Below are 15,703 nucleotides of genomic sequence, written 5' to 3'. Positions count from 1 at the left end.
TGCCATAACGCTGTCATTGCTGGCAGCCAAGACGTCGGAAGTCGGTATCCGTCTTCTCTGATCATATTGGTGGGTCGCTAGGCTATTTCTGTTGCCTCTCTAACCTTCCTCCTGACAGTAAGACGCTGTTTCGCCAGTACGCGAGATTATCTGTTTGCACACTCATCCTGGTATTCTGCCACCACAGACTTGATGTGTTGCCTTAGTCGAATGTATCGTGTGCTGACGGGTCGCCACGTCTCGCCTACGTACATTACTCCACATTCGCACCTGAAGGTCACTTGCAACAGTGGCTGAAATGTTGGCAGTTTTACTTATTGACAATGCGACCACAAACCCAGAAAAATTTTATTGAGTGTGACAATGGCCGCGGAAGCCTAAATTTATACATTAACGTAATTGTTAGAGGATTTCACGAAATTACTGAGGTGGGGCTCTTCGACATTACTCGCCGTAGCTGGTCAAGTGCGTACATTTTATGTAGATAATTTTGACATGGAACGATGTTCTTTTTTTTCCGTTCTGGATGAATGGGAAAAATTAAGTAATCAAAATGGGCGAAAGATGGTGTCACCACATTGCTTGAAACTTTAGAACAGCACCCAGAGGGCAACCTACGTTAATAACCACGTCATGTGTCAAATCTCTATCAGTTGTGTAATACCCTTACTCCGTAATGCCAGTCACTAACGATAGTGCCATCTACGGGATGTTAAGCTTAATTCTTCCTTTTTCCATTAAAGTATGGGAGGAGGTCTTGGATTTAACATTGTTGCAGAGCCTCGTTATGAGGAGATGCATACGACCAAGTTTCGTTTTGCAGCCGGACCAAATAAAGGTTTCCAAAGATTTCATAAGTCTCCACGAATCGAAATGGGTGAACTGACTTCGCCAATAATCCATGTTAGAGACCTCGGCTGCGTAAACAGTGCTCTCATAAGCGGGATATATCGCGTAGATTAAGCAGCCGTAGTAAGTGCACAGATGATTTGAAGTGAAACAACCACGTCAGACTATTCGCAGGTAAGGCGGAGTCCAAACTGGAATTCACTGTAAGAACACTTAGGACGTGTGGTCCCTCACGTAGGAGGTAACTTAGAACTACCTCGTTCGACTAATACTTGAGAATTGCTTTTTGGTGTGGGACTTATATCAGACAAAATTGATAAAGGAATAGCATACAAGTAACAGAACTCCAAGGAAGGCTCTTCTCGCGTTTCATTATAGGTTTGCGTGACGGAGATGTTCATTTGTCTCCACAGGAAAACGCTACAAGAGAGGCTTTGTGCATCACGGTGTGATTTATCACAAAGAATTTCACAAAGTCTCACTCTATGAAAAATAACGGAGAGGGTCTGCTGATTAGGAACATTACGCCATTAACTTTTCACTTTTTGCTGGACAAATGGAGGGAATAATTTCCTCCATCACTAACGGTACGTTTACATGGCTTATGAAAAATTGCATATAGCTGATAATATGCCTCGACAATTTTTCCCGGCAACGTTGCGGCCACACTAATTGCACTACCGTCACGCAATGTTTGCGGCAACGCATTTCCGGGCCAGAAGTGTTTGCAAAGGGCCACACTACTGCCACAAAATGTACGAACGCGAGCTACTAGGAGGAGAGTACGCTTCTACTGATTTTACATCACACAAGGAATCAAGCTAGAGAGAACAAAAAGAGCAAGAGAAACCAATCTTTGTGGCTGCGTACTTTTTCAACAAAGCGGAATGCTTCAGAAAACTTAACTAGTTAACGGATGCTATATGCGTATTTGTAATAGAAATAGGATGTCGAAGCACGATTTCGAACATACCGCACAAGCAAATATGAAAGAGTATATACCAGTTACAACCCCACTGGCGATCACTCTTCGGTTTTTAGTTGATGGTGACTGGTACCGAAGTTTATTGTACCCCTTTGATGTTCACTGTTAACCTGCGCTTCCGCTCTACCTATGGAAATTTTTCCCCTCACATCAGGCATAGGCTCACTTTCGAAGTTCATGGTTAATATCTCTGGTCGTAATGAGTCGCATTTATAAAACTGCCATTTATGGCGTATGCCCATTCCCCATTGTCGTACACAACAAACTCTCGAAAGAAAACATACGGCCATATGTAAATCTAAACTTTCGACCAGCAGAAAACGAGCTGTTTTTTCGGTGAGACTGATAATTGCAGTGCTGTCGGTCAGAGAATTAGAAAATAAAGTCGAGAGCGAGAGGGAAGCATTTACAGACAAGGGCAGAGATAGCTGTCGCCCTGCAATACGAAACCATTGCCCACATTTGGCGGACAACACTGGCAACACATCGGCAGTGCATCGGCAAATATCTGCAACAGCCTGGAAGATCAGCTGTATTCCCATCCATATAGCAGACTGTTGTGTATTGCAGCCACGTTGCAACAATGTTGACGACAACGCTACTACGGCCATTATTGCTGTAAAATGTGGTCTATCTGAACGTGTCTTCAGATTCAAAGTAGTTCCCGGGCCGCGAACCAAACGAACCAATAAGGAGCCAAATCAGAGCCAAATCAATGTACAATAATTGTGTTATTTGAAGGGCAACGCTGTTTTGTCAACCTTGAAAATGTACTATCCGACGATCATAGAAATTTAAACGAATCGTCTCCGTTCTGATTCTAGACTGCATGTTACTGATTTTGAAGACTGACAGCATGGGTGAATACATACTATAGCATATTTCATTATACACTTACCAATGAGCTGTGTAGAATGAGGTGACGTTAGCAGAAAAGTGGCAAAATGCTACGCCTACGATCTTCGGGAGAAATAACATAGAAATCATCTCTTGGAAGCTTGTTCACAATTATTGTTATTGCGTAGTGATGGTCCGTTAGTTGGAAACTATATTATAATGTGTTGTAAGTACTTGAAACTAAGAAGAGCGAGCCCGACATGCGGAGGAAATCCACTGGCCTCGTTTCAGACGCCATAAATATGATAATCAAATCTCCCGTTGTCAAACAAAGAACGTTGATACCTACCTCGAGAACCATTCATTCACAGTTCACATTGACTGTTACCGATGTACCTGAATATCGTCGTTAAAAATTTGCTTGTTCTGGAAATCCAGATTCAGGGTAGGATCGGCCACACATTTTAAGTTTACATTTTGATCGGATATGCACAACCAGAGGCTGTGAAAGAACTTATTTAACCAAGCATTTAAATTGATACGAAGCCATAGTTATTACAATATTGACTATTCTCACAGTACTGGCACTGCAAATTTGTTAAGAGATTGCCATCCGTAATTTCAGTACGAAAACTGGGAAGGATTACAATCGTGATAAGAAAGAGCTGAAATTAACAGAAAAGGAATCCGTACTGCTTGATTTTTGTATGCGAAATTATGATGCGGTATAACTCAAATAAAAAATTAGATGTACATGTAGTTAGTTGCTCAATACTGCGATATCTGTGTTCGTACTGATACTTGTCTGATATGTTTTATAATAGCGTGTGTGTTTACCGTATAACACTTTGTAAACATGTCCAGAGTTCGATATGTCTTGCAACATCATAGAAAAATTAAAGACACAAATATTTGAATGACATTGGATCTTTGATCTCAGGGACTAGGTGTTCGTCACGAAATATTTACAAATGCTTTAATTCCAGTCGACTAACATAGTGGCTCTAAAACAAACGCGGCAAGATCAAAATACGATTGTAGCACACTTCAAGAGACACCTTAGTGCGACACATACCAGAATATTGCTCCGGAGTTTGGTTTCCTTATCGAGCAGCCATGGAAAGAATTGAGGTCCACACTGCTAGGACCGTAGCTGTTCGTCTGCAGCCCATACGAAAATGTAACAGGAATGCTCGGGAATCTTGTTAGTCTTTACGTAAAAGGGGACGTTATTATCGCGAATCCTGCTGGCTAGATTCAGAAAAGCGTTATTCAAAGAAGTTGTGTATCAGTTCTGCTGCGACTGTTGTATATCTCGCATAGTGATCGTGAGGATACGACAAGGAAAACTAGGGCGCGCATAGAAGTATTGATAGAGCGCACTTCCTCTTGTTTTGCATGCGAATAGAAATATTGCTAACAAATACTCTTCCGCCCAACCCCCTCCCCATCCCCCTCCCCCCCTTCCGCTTCTCACGCCCGTCCAGCGCCAGGCACTGTACTGTGGTTTGCGTAGTACACTGCTATGGCAAATTTGAAGAGCAACATAACTTATCAACAATACGGTGGGAATGAATGAAAGTACAGAAACATGTGGCCAGAACTCTCCCAGTTTCGCACTGAGAGAGATATCACAGTGCACTGTCGTGATGTTCTTCTTTATATCAAGGCCCGGAGACAGCATTTGGATGACTTCACCGGGGTGAAGAGTCATCGGGAAACTAGAAGTAGGGCGAAGAGTGACGAGTAAAGCCCACTAGTTTGTTATTGCTCACAACAGTTTCACCTGCATCGGGAGCGTACCGAAGCTCGGGCGTTGCCGCCCGAAGAAGAGGAGGTGCTTGACCAGGGTTAACGACAGCAACGGATTACCACTGCATTGTGCAAAAGGCAAGAAGGAACCTCACTCAACCGTCAGTTGCAATAGCAACGACGTTTAACAAGGCAGCAAGTTTCGCAGTCTCACACAGTGGCGCGGAGACTGCATGGAGGTGGTCTTCTTGCCCGACGACCAGTACACTTGGTTCTGGTGACAACCGAACATCGGTAGGACGGTTTGCGATGGTGTCAAGGGCACTGGACCAACGAGGTACGCGGTCACATACTCTTCTCAGATGACTGCAAATTCACTCTTCGTAGTACACTACTGCCCATTAAAATTGCTACACCAAGAAGAAATGAAGATGATAAACGGGTATTCATTGGAAATATATTATACTAGAACTGACATGTGATTACATTTTCACGCAATTTGGGTGCATATATCCTGACAAATCAGTACCCAGAACATCCACCGTAATAACGGCCTTCGTACGCCTGGGCATTGAGTCAAAAAGATCTTGGATGGCGTGTACAGGTACAGCTGCCCATGCAGCTTCAACACGATACCACAATTCATCAAGAGTAGTGGCTGGCGTATTGTGACGAGCCAGTTGCTCGGTCACCATTGACCAGACGTTTTCAATTGGTGAGAGATCTGGAGAATGTGCTGGCCAGGGCAGCAGTCAAACATTTCCTGTATCCAGAAAGGCCCGTACAGGACCTGCAACATGCGGTCGTGCATTATCCTGCTGAAATGTAGGGCTTCGCCGGGATAGAATAAAGGATAGAGCCAGGGGTCGTAACCCATCTGAAATGTAATCTCCACTGCTCAAAGTGCCGTCAGTGCGAACAAGAGGTGACCGAGACGTGTAACCAATGGCACCCCATACCATCACGCCGGGTGATACGCCAGTATGGCGATGACGAATATACGCTTCCATTGTGCGTTCACCGCGATGTCGCCAAACATGGAAGCGACCATCATGATGCTGTAAACAGAACCTGGATTCATCCGAAAAAATGACGTTTTTGCATTCGTGCACACAGGTTGGTTGTTGAGTACACCATCGCTGGCGCTCCTGTCTGTGATGCAGCGTCAAGGGTAACCGCAGCCATGGTCTCCGAGCTCATAGTCGATGCTGCTGGAAACGTCGTCGAACTGTTCGCGCAGATGGTTGTTGTCTTGCAAACGTCCCCATCTGTTTACTCAGGGATCGAGACATGGGTGCACGATCCGTTACAGCCATGCGGATAAGATGGCTGTCATCTAGACTGCTAGAGAAACGTGGCCGTTGGGATCCAGCACTGCGTTCCGTATTACCCTCCTGAACCCACCGACTCCGTATTCTGCTAAAAGTCATTGGATCTCGACCAACGCGAGCAGCAATGTCGCGATACGATAAACTGCAATCGCGATAGGCTACAATCCGACCTTTATCAAAGTCGGAAACGTGATGGTGCGCATTTCTCCTCCTTACACGAGGCATCACAACAACGTTTCCCCAGGCAACACCGGTCAACTGCTGTTTGTGTATGAGAAATCGGTTGGAAACTTTCCTCACGTCAGCACGTTGTAGGTGTTGCCACCGGCGCCAACCTTGAGCGAATGCTCTGAAAAGCTAATCATTTGCATATCACAGCATCTTCTTCCTGTCGGTTCAATTTTGCGTCTGTAGCAGGTAAATTTCGTGGTGTAGCAATTTTAATGGCTAGTAGTGTCATTCTGCACGTATCCACACTTGGTGAGAGATGGGAACACGTAATGCACCGGGAATATTGTCGGACACGGTCGTCTTGGTGGTTCAGACATCATGTTGTGAGAAGGCATAATGTTGCAAAACTGTACAGAGCTCCAAATATTTGAACACTGTGCAGTCATTGGTCAACATTGTGGCGCTGTACTCCTTCCCCTCCGCCGCTTCTTTTCAGGAGTGCATCCGGTCCTGGCTTCGTTGTTAGGGATGACAGCGCGACCAAATCGAGCAGTGCAGGTGCTGGAGCTCTTGGAACTGGAAGATATTCGGCGAAGACGCTGCTGGCCTGCCCGTTCCCCAAGTTATATCCACCGAGCACGTGTGGGATTCTTCGGCGAGTCGTACTGCAGCCCGTCCATATGCACCAATGAGCATCCAACAGTTGTCAACCGTGCTTTTGGAGGAATAGAATGCCCTAACACAAAATTCTTTACCAACTTTGTGGCCAGCATGGGAGCATATTGAAGAGAATCCATTATAGTCCGTGGTAATCACACAGCGTATTAAAAGTATGTCTCGCCTTTTGTTTCCATCAGAGTACATTTTAAATCACAGCGACTTCAGTGTAATTATTGTCGTTATGTACATATCACTGCGGATATCCTTCAGTTTCCTTCTGTACTGTACTTTAGTAGTTCTTTTCATGTACGGTCCAAGTTTCTTCGAGCTATTGCGCTTGGCAGTGACACGTCACGCGGAAGTTATTTTTGTCTTTAAGTTTTGCACAACATTGTACGTACATGTAGTTATTTTCGGTTATAGGCATTTAACCAACCTGTTTTAAAATAATTCACTGCCGTCCTTATATTTAGTAGCGTCTATCTTAACACCAGTTAATGAAAAAGAATATAAGGTGTCCATGCCAACGTTAGATATGTGGAAGTTCCCAAATTTGCACGTATCAGGTGTGTGCCTTCCTGAACGAGAGCTCATTTAAAGCTCATATGAGTCAGTAAATGATGGTGAGACGGGTCCCTTTCGCATACTGCATGATGTTCCGACAATGTGCTTTCCCGTAACCACCACAATGTCGCATAATATTTGATACAGTTTGAGTGTATCTCGTTAATTTCATGAATGTTTGCATAATCGTCTCATCTGAGGAAGAATGCGATAAATAACGTAAAATTCTTTTTTATAGTCACATTCTGAAACTTGGGTGAAATTCATTTTTTCATCTTCTCCATCGTTCAGACACCAACGATGCTCTTTAGACTTATACTAAATACAGTATGTAAATCTTTAGTTTCTGCGCCGGAAGTTGTAGTTCAAATTAATGTTTTCCAACATTACTATAGCACAGGATTCTTTCGCAGGTAAGCGGACTTCGTGCTTTTCGTTGAGATATGACTTAAAACTCTTTCCTATACTCGAAGCACAAAGATTTTCTTTTGTAAATACTCGTTGTCGAATTACTAAAAAATCAAAGGTATATTTCTCACTTCAAGCGCTTCTCAGAATTGAAATACTAGTCATGAACATATAACCATTTGTTTTACATTCCATAACAATCACAACTGCATTAATCATGTTCTTCAGTATATGAGGCAGTAAGCATCATTCAGAGATATTAACTATTTTTCATAATTAATTAAGTTTAGTTTCACCGACGATTTACAACGGTAGGTTGCGTATAAACAGTCTTAACTTATTCAGCGAAAATGATCTTCGTTCCAAAGTAGCGAATGGAAGACTGAATACATTTTAAAGCAGGTAAAACATTGAATATCAAGCCGTTTCTTTCATTATAACATCACAATCGCCACGACAAGTGTTGCATAGCTCCTCGCTTCTTGTTCTGTTGACAGCCGTAGACCAGCTGTTTATTATATCTGGCTTCGCGGTAAAAATTTTCCGCGCAAAGTATAGCCTTCAGCGCTTGCCAGATCTCCGCAACGTACATCTAACAATTGAAAACAAAAAAAAAAATCACTTTGTAGTTTGCGTTAAACAAAAACACAAGTATAAGAAACTCATTGGGTTAGTTATACACAGTAGCATATATCATACAGGCGACAAAATTCTACGTAGTACTGCGCAACTTCTGTTCCACGACAAGATACTCAGTTAGTCAGCGCACATGGACGTATCGCATTAGCAGGACCGCACAAGAACACAAACAAGAAACGGCTGGACGGACGATCAATCATGCGGCTTATTCTGCGAACTGTGGTTCCGCCGCGCTTGCCGCTGTACAGATCGCTCGCTAACGAAGCCGCACACAAACACACACACACACACACACACACACACGTGCGCGCGCCACGCGTACGCACGACCACGTGACCTTGCACGTGACGCAGCTTTCCGTCTGACGCGTGTTCGCGTCTCCTCAACCGCCCATCAGTTCGTACCGTGTTCACTCTGCCTGCATCGGGGGCTCTGTTCCGGAGCGACGTTTTCCCGTTTCCATACGTCATCAACAACAAAACACTACTCGCACGACGGAGGCAAGTTTCATCGTTTCCATAAGTAATCAACAATAAAACACAATCCGCATGATCGTAGTAAATATTCGACGCTCAAACATTTTCACGTTACTGGGGAAAAATAAGTGCAACAAGGATTCAGACGTTTTATTTGTGAGATTTTTTTTAAAGTACTTTCCATTCCCTAGCCCCAAAAGGTAAAGCGGGCCGTTCAAATAGTGACCTACTGATTAATTTTATTTATCGTATGATGATACAGAACTTGGATCAAATACATAATTGTAAGAGTACACAGTGTAAGAAATGACAAGAAAAATACAGGTACAGAATCAAATGTCCAAATTATTATACTAAATTATGTACACATTACACAAGCTCTTAGATTTATAAGTCAAATCTGTTGATCCAGTTGAGCCCTTCAAGTGACGCATGGTGGATGTCATTTATTGATCCCCCGAAGGTTCGTTTCGGACATTCACCAACAATGTGATTTATTGTTTGCAGTGCAGCTCCACAGTCACAGTCTGGAGACGTTACCCAGCCCCATTTGTGCTTTAGATATCCGCAGTTACCTTGTCCTGTTCGGATGAGGTGTTCCCCCTGGTGTCTGGGGAGTGTGAAACCTGGAATTCGCATGAAAGGCTTTTCAACCAGATGACCGTTGAACACTGACAATCCTTCCCACTGACTTCTCCATACTTCATTGATGTTAAAGTCGGAGGCTTCAAGATGTTGTGCAGTTCGCCAAGGTGGTTTTCTTGACTTCAGACGCTGATGTTCTGCTATTACTATATCGCTGTGGACTGGTAGCTGAGGGTTCTTCTGAATGTTTCTCCAGATCTTCAGGAGAGCATCTGATCTTCGTAGAGCTGGAGGTTGGATGTTACTTAAAACTGGTAGCCATGCAGTTTGAGTGCTACGTATGCAGCCTGTGATAAGTCGCATTGTCTGGTTGAGATGCACATCTATCTTGCTACAGTGAGGACTGTTCACCCAAGTTGGACAACAGTATTCAGCGACAGAGTATGATGAAACAGGCACTTTTCAGTGCAGTATCAGGCGGGGCAGAAGGAATTCCAGTTGGGAAAGTTTGAATGACTACAGTAGGGCTGCCATCAATGCTACCACCACAACATTCTTCAAAATGAAAAAAGAAAAGAGGACTTTCGAAATGACGAAGTTGCTGTGAGGCGAACCACTAGGGTACCTATAATACCTGTAACTATGTCTGTACTCAACACCCCTTCAGCTGAATCAGTTTCTTTTGTAAGGGTGGTCTTTGACGTAATTCCTATAAGGTCAACTGAGCTACGTGTCATACTTAAAAAAAAAAATGTTTTCCAATTTAAATTCTAATTCTTTCAGTTAACCAGAAAAGGTTGATGTGATGTTCGTATACAAATCATATTTATAATGCGTATATTGAATCGGAAGGACATGGGAATAGAACTGCTACCAACATACAATAAATTACCACAAAATTCTAAGACAAATACTGAACAGAATGTTGTTATATGTAAATCAAATGACTGCATCTAATAACCAGAATAATCTAAACTAAACTCCTCCCGCACAGGCCACGACTGGTCGCCGTGTCATCCTCAACCCACAGGCGTCAATGAATGCGGATATGGAGGGGCATGTGGTCAGCACACCGCTCTCCAGGCCGTATGTCAGTTTCCGAGACCGGAGCCGCTACTTCTCAATCAAGTAGCTCCTCAGTTTGCCTCGAAAGGGCTGAGTGCACCCCGTTTGCCAACAGCGCTCTTCAGACCGGATGGTCACCCATCCACGTGCTAGCCCAGCCCGACAGCGCTTAACTTCGGTGATCTGACGGGAACCGGTGTTACCACTGTGGCAAGGCCGTTGGCCTGATAAGCAGAATACAGATCTGAAATGGATTTTTGTCAAAACAAAATATTTTGAAAGTTACCGATGTTTTTATCGATTTTAATTAATTAATTTTGATTAAGTCGATATCTTTCAGTTTTGTCTAGTTATATGACTCGAGGTATTTTGACTTTGTACTGAAATATGTGAACTGCTTAAAAATTATTTTTAAAGAAAGTATGGCCCTGCCGCGATGGTAACATTGGTTCCCGCCAGATCACCGAAGTTAAGCGCTGTCGGGCTGGGCTAGCACGTGGATGGGTGACCATCCGGTCTGAAGAGCGCTGTTGGCAGGCGGGGTGCTCTCAGCCCTTGTGAGACAAATTGAGGAGCTACTTGACTGAGAAGTAGCGACACCGGTCACGGACAATTACAACGGCCCGGAGAGCGTGTGTTGACCACATGACCCTCCCCCTCAGTATTCACATCCGGTAGCACCTTAGGGCTGAGGATGACACGAAGGCTGGTCGGTACCGTTGGGCCTTCAAGGCCTGCTCGGACAGCTTGTGTGTGTGTGTGTGTGTGTGTGTGTGTGTGTGTGTGTGTATGTGTGTGTGTGTCAAATAATAAGTTGAGCTCTGCTCTCGTGTCAGGCTTGGTGGGATTGTTTCGCGGAAGATTTCCCCCGCTGCATTTAGGAAGTGGTGCTGAATTTCTATTAATCTTAGTAATATCAGGCATATTCTCTAAAAATTAGCCTTTCAACAAGAACTTGAAACACGTAATGACAGTTGTTAGAGAAAATACGTGTAAGTAAGATTACTGGTATGAAAAAGAGACGGATAATATCTAGCAGTTTAGATATTGTAGCCGAAAGTGTCTATTACGTAACATCAGGACCAACATTTATTACGTGAAAATTTATATTCTTATGAATTTCCACCTAAAACAACTGATTAAATGTAGACCTTAGAGTGACAAAAAGAAAGCGAAATTCAGCGGAACATAATTAGTCCTACATCCTTTTCAAAGATAACATTCTGGCATTTGCTTTAAGCGAATAAGCGAAACGAAAGAGACCCAAGATCTCGTTGGTATTATGGAAATTGTCAGTTGTTGTGCCTACAGAATCCGGCTGTAAAATTTAGCTATCTTGGCTATGAAATACGGCTCAGTAACTAGATTTCAATAATTAATAAGTTTGCTTCTCTCAAAGCAAGAGAACGTAAAATAAAATTATAATGACAAAACAATTCCCTCGAAGGAATATTTGCTCAACAGTTATAGCCCTTTTGCTTTTATTTCTGTTTAATATTTTATGCATCATTATTAGTTTATGGCGCATAAATAAAATCTGTTTTTTATTACACATCGTACTAAAACCAATGTATAGTAATCGCCAGGCACAATGAAATAGAAATTATGTTTCACATTTAATATCTATAATTTAGTACCTGTGATTACACAATTAATTTACTATGTGCAATGTTTATTTATACAGTTTAATTCAATAATTTTTTAAATAGTGCTTGTTCTTATTAAAACTACTTCAAGAACCACGAATTTCACTACAGAGGACACGGGGGGGGGGGGGGGGGGGGAGATTAGGAGGTAGCTGACATTTATGACTGGGGCAATGGATCACCTCGGTACGGTTATTGTGTAATAATTTGTTGCGGTGGTATGGCAGGTAAAATATTGCTATGGACCATCGGGTGACGGTTCAAAAAAGAAGAGAACAATAAACTGAAACATATTAGACGTTAGACGTCAGTTATGCACATCGGAGCATTAAAGGAAGGTAGCACAATCAACCGTCTTACAAATACAAGAGGTGAGCATATGTGCTATGAGGGTGACGAAGAAATAAATTACATAACGCACTACTATCTTCTCAAAAATAACTTTAAAGGAATGGAAAATTTAGTTGCTTTTGTATATAAATACAAACAGAAGGGATTCTGGACCCTGTTCACGGTGATGAAGATAACTTCTTTCCCTGACACACTGGACTAGACAGTTACTGAAACTGCTACGTAAAATTCGTGATCGTTCAATAAATTCTGCGAAACCATTAAAATGTTGAATACATGGAATCGAACAGAGTGCCTTGGTATTTTGAGAAATATTTTCCAATACAACCGAATCGCCACAATTAGAAATAAACTTTGGTTAACTTTATATATTTTTATAACGTAAACTAATTTTTAATTAACGGTACGTATTGTAAAATTTTGAACAAAAGGTTTTCAAATTACGCCATTAATGAAAATAGCCAACGGTCACCAGTTCCTCACCAGAACAAGGATAATTACATTGAAATTAAACTTTATACTTGTAAGCAATCTTACGTAAGAATAGTTATTGGCGTCATGACGTAGGAACAGAACCTAAGGCACAGTTTCAAGTACTTCACACCACACATGTCACAGTAGTCAGATAATAATAAAATGGCAAACACGTACATCATATTAAATTAAGTTTCAAAGATCAATTAAAGTAATATTGTTTACTGTCTGTGGACAGAAACTTTTTGTTACGTTACCCGCCGTAATACACGTAATTGTAGCCATCAGAAAGATTGTTTGAATTTGCTCATGGTAAGGACTGTCATTTACCCAGCACTTACTCTGGTATTTCTTTTTGATAAAGGTTATAAATTATGCCACAAGCAAAAAATTAGAAACTGTTCTTTGACAGAGAAATTCAGAATGCAAGTTACGTAGTTTTACTACCATTTTTTTATGAAAGTTTTTAGCGAATGAATTAAAACTTAATTTTTCATCGTTCTATTTCTGACATAATTTATACTACAGCCATTATTACGTAATTGTCCAAAAGTTTGAAAAATTAATTTTTTATAATCTAATAAATTAATGTTCATTCATTTTCATTTATTTTTGGATTATTTCGGTTCGTAAAAAGGGATAGAATGGATACGACTTGGATAGCGCCTTAGGTAAATTATTTACGTGACAATGTGGATGAAAACAATGTTATTATGCAATAAAATTCTAACTATGCTGGTTAACCTATCACGTTTCTGGTTATAAAAAGTCTAGATCTTACCTCACTTTATGATGCCTTTAATTTGTCGAGCGGCTTATGTAGCGGTAAAATAAGGCACAGGTTGTTCTTCTTGCCATACCATAGCCAATAACAAGGGCGCACAGTACTCTTGATGTTATGTGAATTGTTCTTGCTGGATGTGTACTGTGCCCAATAAATGCCATACACATAGCTTGCCCATATTAAACATCCGCGAAAACAACCATTTCAGTTTTCACTGCCCCGCACTCCGGAAACAGACTTTTTATCTCCGCACTTTTACATAGCCACATAAGTCTAGGGGACTGATGACCTCCGACGTCAAGTCCCATAGTGCTTAGAGCCATTTGAACCATTTGACAACCAACGACAACAGTCTCCTCTCGACTCCGAAGTGCTACATTTTTGGCGCACTCACACGCCCAGCGATAACGCATTTACAGTTTGTTATACTCTTTGACAATAATTTTTCCCTGACTAAGCCAGGGAGTCTACTCACAAAATGTTAACATTCCATGACTATTCTCTTTCTTAAATAACAAATAGCATTTGTAACTTGACAACATACTTACAAGAATAATATTCAGCTCAACTAATAAAACAAACTTCGTAAAACACTTAGAAAATGTATGATCATCCACAGAGGTGTTGCTGGCCGATGTGGCCGAGCGGTTCTAGGCGCTTCATCCCGGAACCGCGCTGCTGCTACGGTCGCAGGATCGAATCCTGCCTCTGGCATGGATGTGTGTGATGTCCTTAGGTTGGTTAGGTTTAAGTTGTTCTAAGTCTAGGGGACTGATGACCTCCGATGTCAAGTCCCATAGTGCTTAGAGCCATTTGAATCATTTGAATAGAGTTGTTGTGTTATAACGTCTGAATTTTGATGCCATTTATATCTTAACAGCTGGAAATGTGGGAGACTACTTGTAACCCTTCACTGACTTTGGATGAATTTCTATTGAAAGTAACCGTCCAAAGCAGAACAAAAATTTATAAAAGAAATTTGTAGTCGATCTTACTGAGATCCTTTTGGGGTACTACCATGTTGTAAGATATTTAAAATTTTAAAATTTATGAAATAACTATCGTGTTGCCGCAGCTGTACCTCCAGAGGGATTTTAATGAGATTAGCCCTTTGAACAAAACACGACTACTTTCAAAATGGTTCTAAACACTTTGGGGCTTAACAACTGAGGTCATCAGTCCCCTGGACTTACAACTACTTAAATCTAACTAACCTAAGGACATCACACACATCCATGCCAGAGGCAGGATTCGAACCTGCGACGACTACTTTAAAATGGTGTACAAACAAAATAAGTCATCGGATCTTATTGACAGGCCGGCCGGTGTGGCCGAGAGGTTCTAGGCGCTTCAGTCTGGAACCGCGCGACCGCTACAGTCGCAGGTTCGAATCCTGCCTCGGGCATGGGTGTGTGTGATGTCCTTAGGTTAGTTAGTTTTAAATAGTTCTAAGTTCTGGGGGACGATTGACCTCAGATGTTAAGTCCCATAGTGCTCAGAGCCATGTGAACCATCTTATTGACACTTTAGACTGTGCAACACCTACCAACACAATAAAAACGAAATTTTACCTACCGACATAACGAAAACTAAATGTGACGGCTGCCACGGAAAATTTTTCCACCTTGCCCACGTAAAACCAACCAATAAAACAAATGTAAAACTCTGTTCACATCTGTGTGAAATATTCGCCATGCCACTGTTTCGAGTGCTGATGAAGCCTTTTCCCCCCGGCGCGTCATTGGCCCTCCACTGCCGCGTGTCAGCGCAGCCCTGTCGACCGCATTAATGCACCGTCGGGCGCAGCGCGGCGTGAGGACAGTTTCAGCGCGTGGCACGGCGCGAGGACCGCTGGAGAGGCGGCGGCCGCAGCTGGCGTGACGTCACGCCGCGCTGGAGCGCCTGGAGAGCCCTCGTGCCTGGAGCACCGCCGCCAGCCTCCAGCCGCCACCCGCAGGTGCTCCATGGCCGGCGGCGAACTCGCCTTGCTTTTCACACTGTCCGAGTCATGCCTCATCCACTACACACGTCTCCGCGCCTATACGGAAAAATGATCTTACTCATATTATGATCCGACCCACTGGTCGGCTAGTTTCTCTTCAATTGCACAGTGTGTTTCTGATATT

General features: G+C 42.5%; 1 pseudogene; it reads right to left on the bottom strand.

The window, feature by feature from the left end:
• Nucleotides 1–10,428: 10,428 nt before the first annotated feature.
• LOC126429084 (5S ribosomal RNA) lies at nucleotides 10,429–10,546 on the bottom strand (annotated as a pseudogene).
• Nucleotides 10,547–15,703: the final 5,157 nt, after the last annotated feature.

Source organism: Schistocerca serialis, chromosome 1 (genome assembly GCF_023864345.2).
Source record: "Schistocerca serialis cubense isolate TAMUIC-IGC-003099 chromosome 1, iqSchSeri2.2, whole genome shotgun sequence".
In the NCBI taxonomy this organism is placed as follows: domain Eukaryota; kingdom Metazoa; phylum Arthropoda; class Insecta; order Orthoptera; family Acrididae; genus Schistocerca; species Schistocerca serialis.
This window is presented reverse-complemented; position numbering and strand designations above follow the sequence as displayed.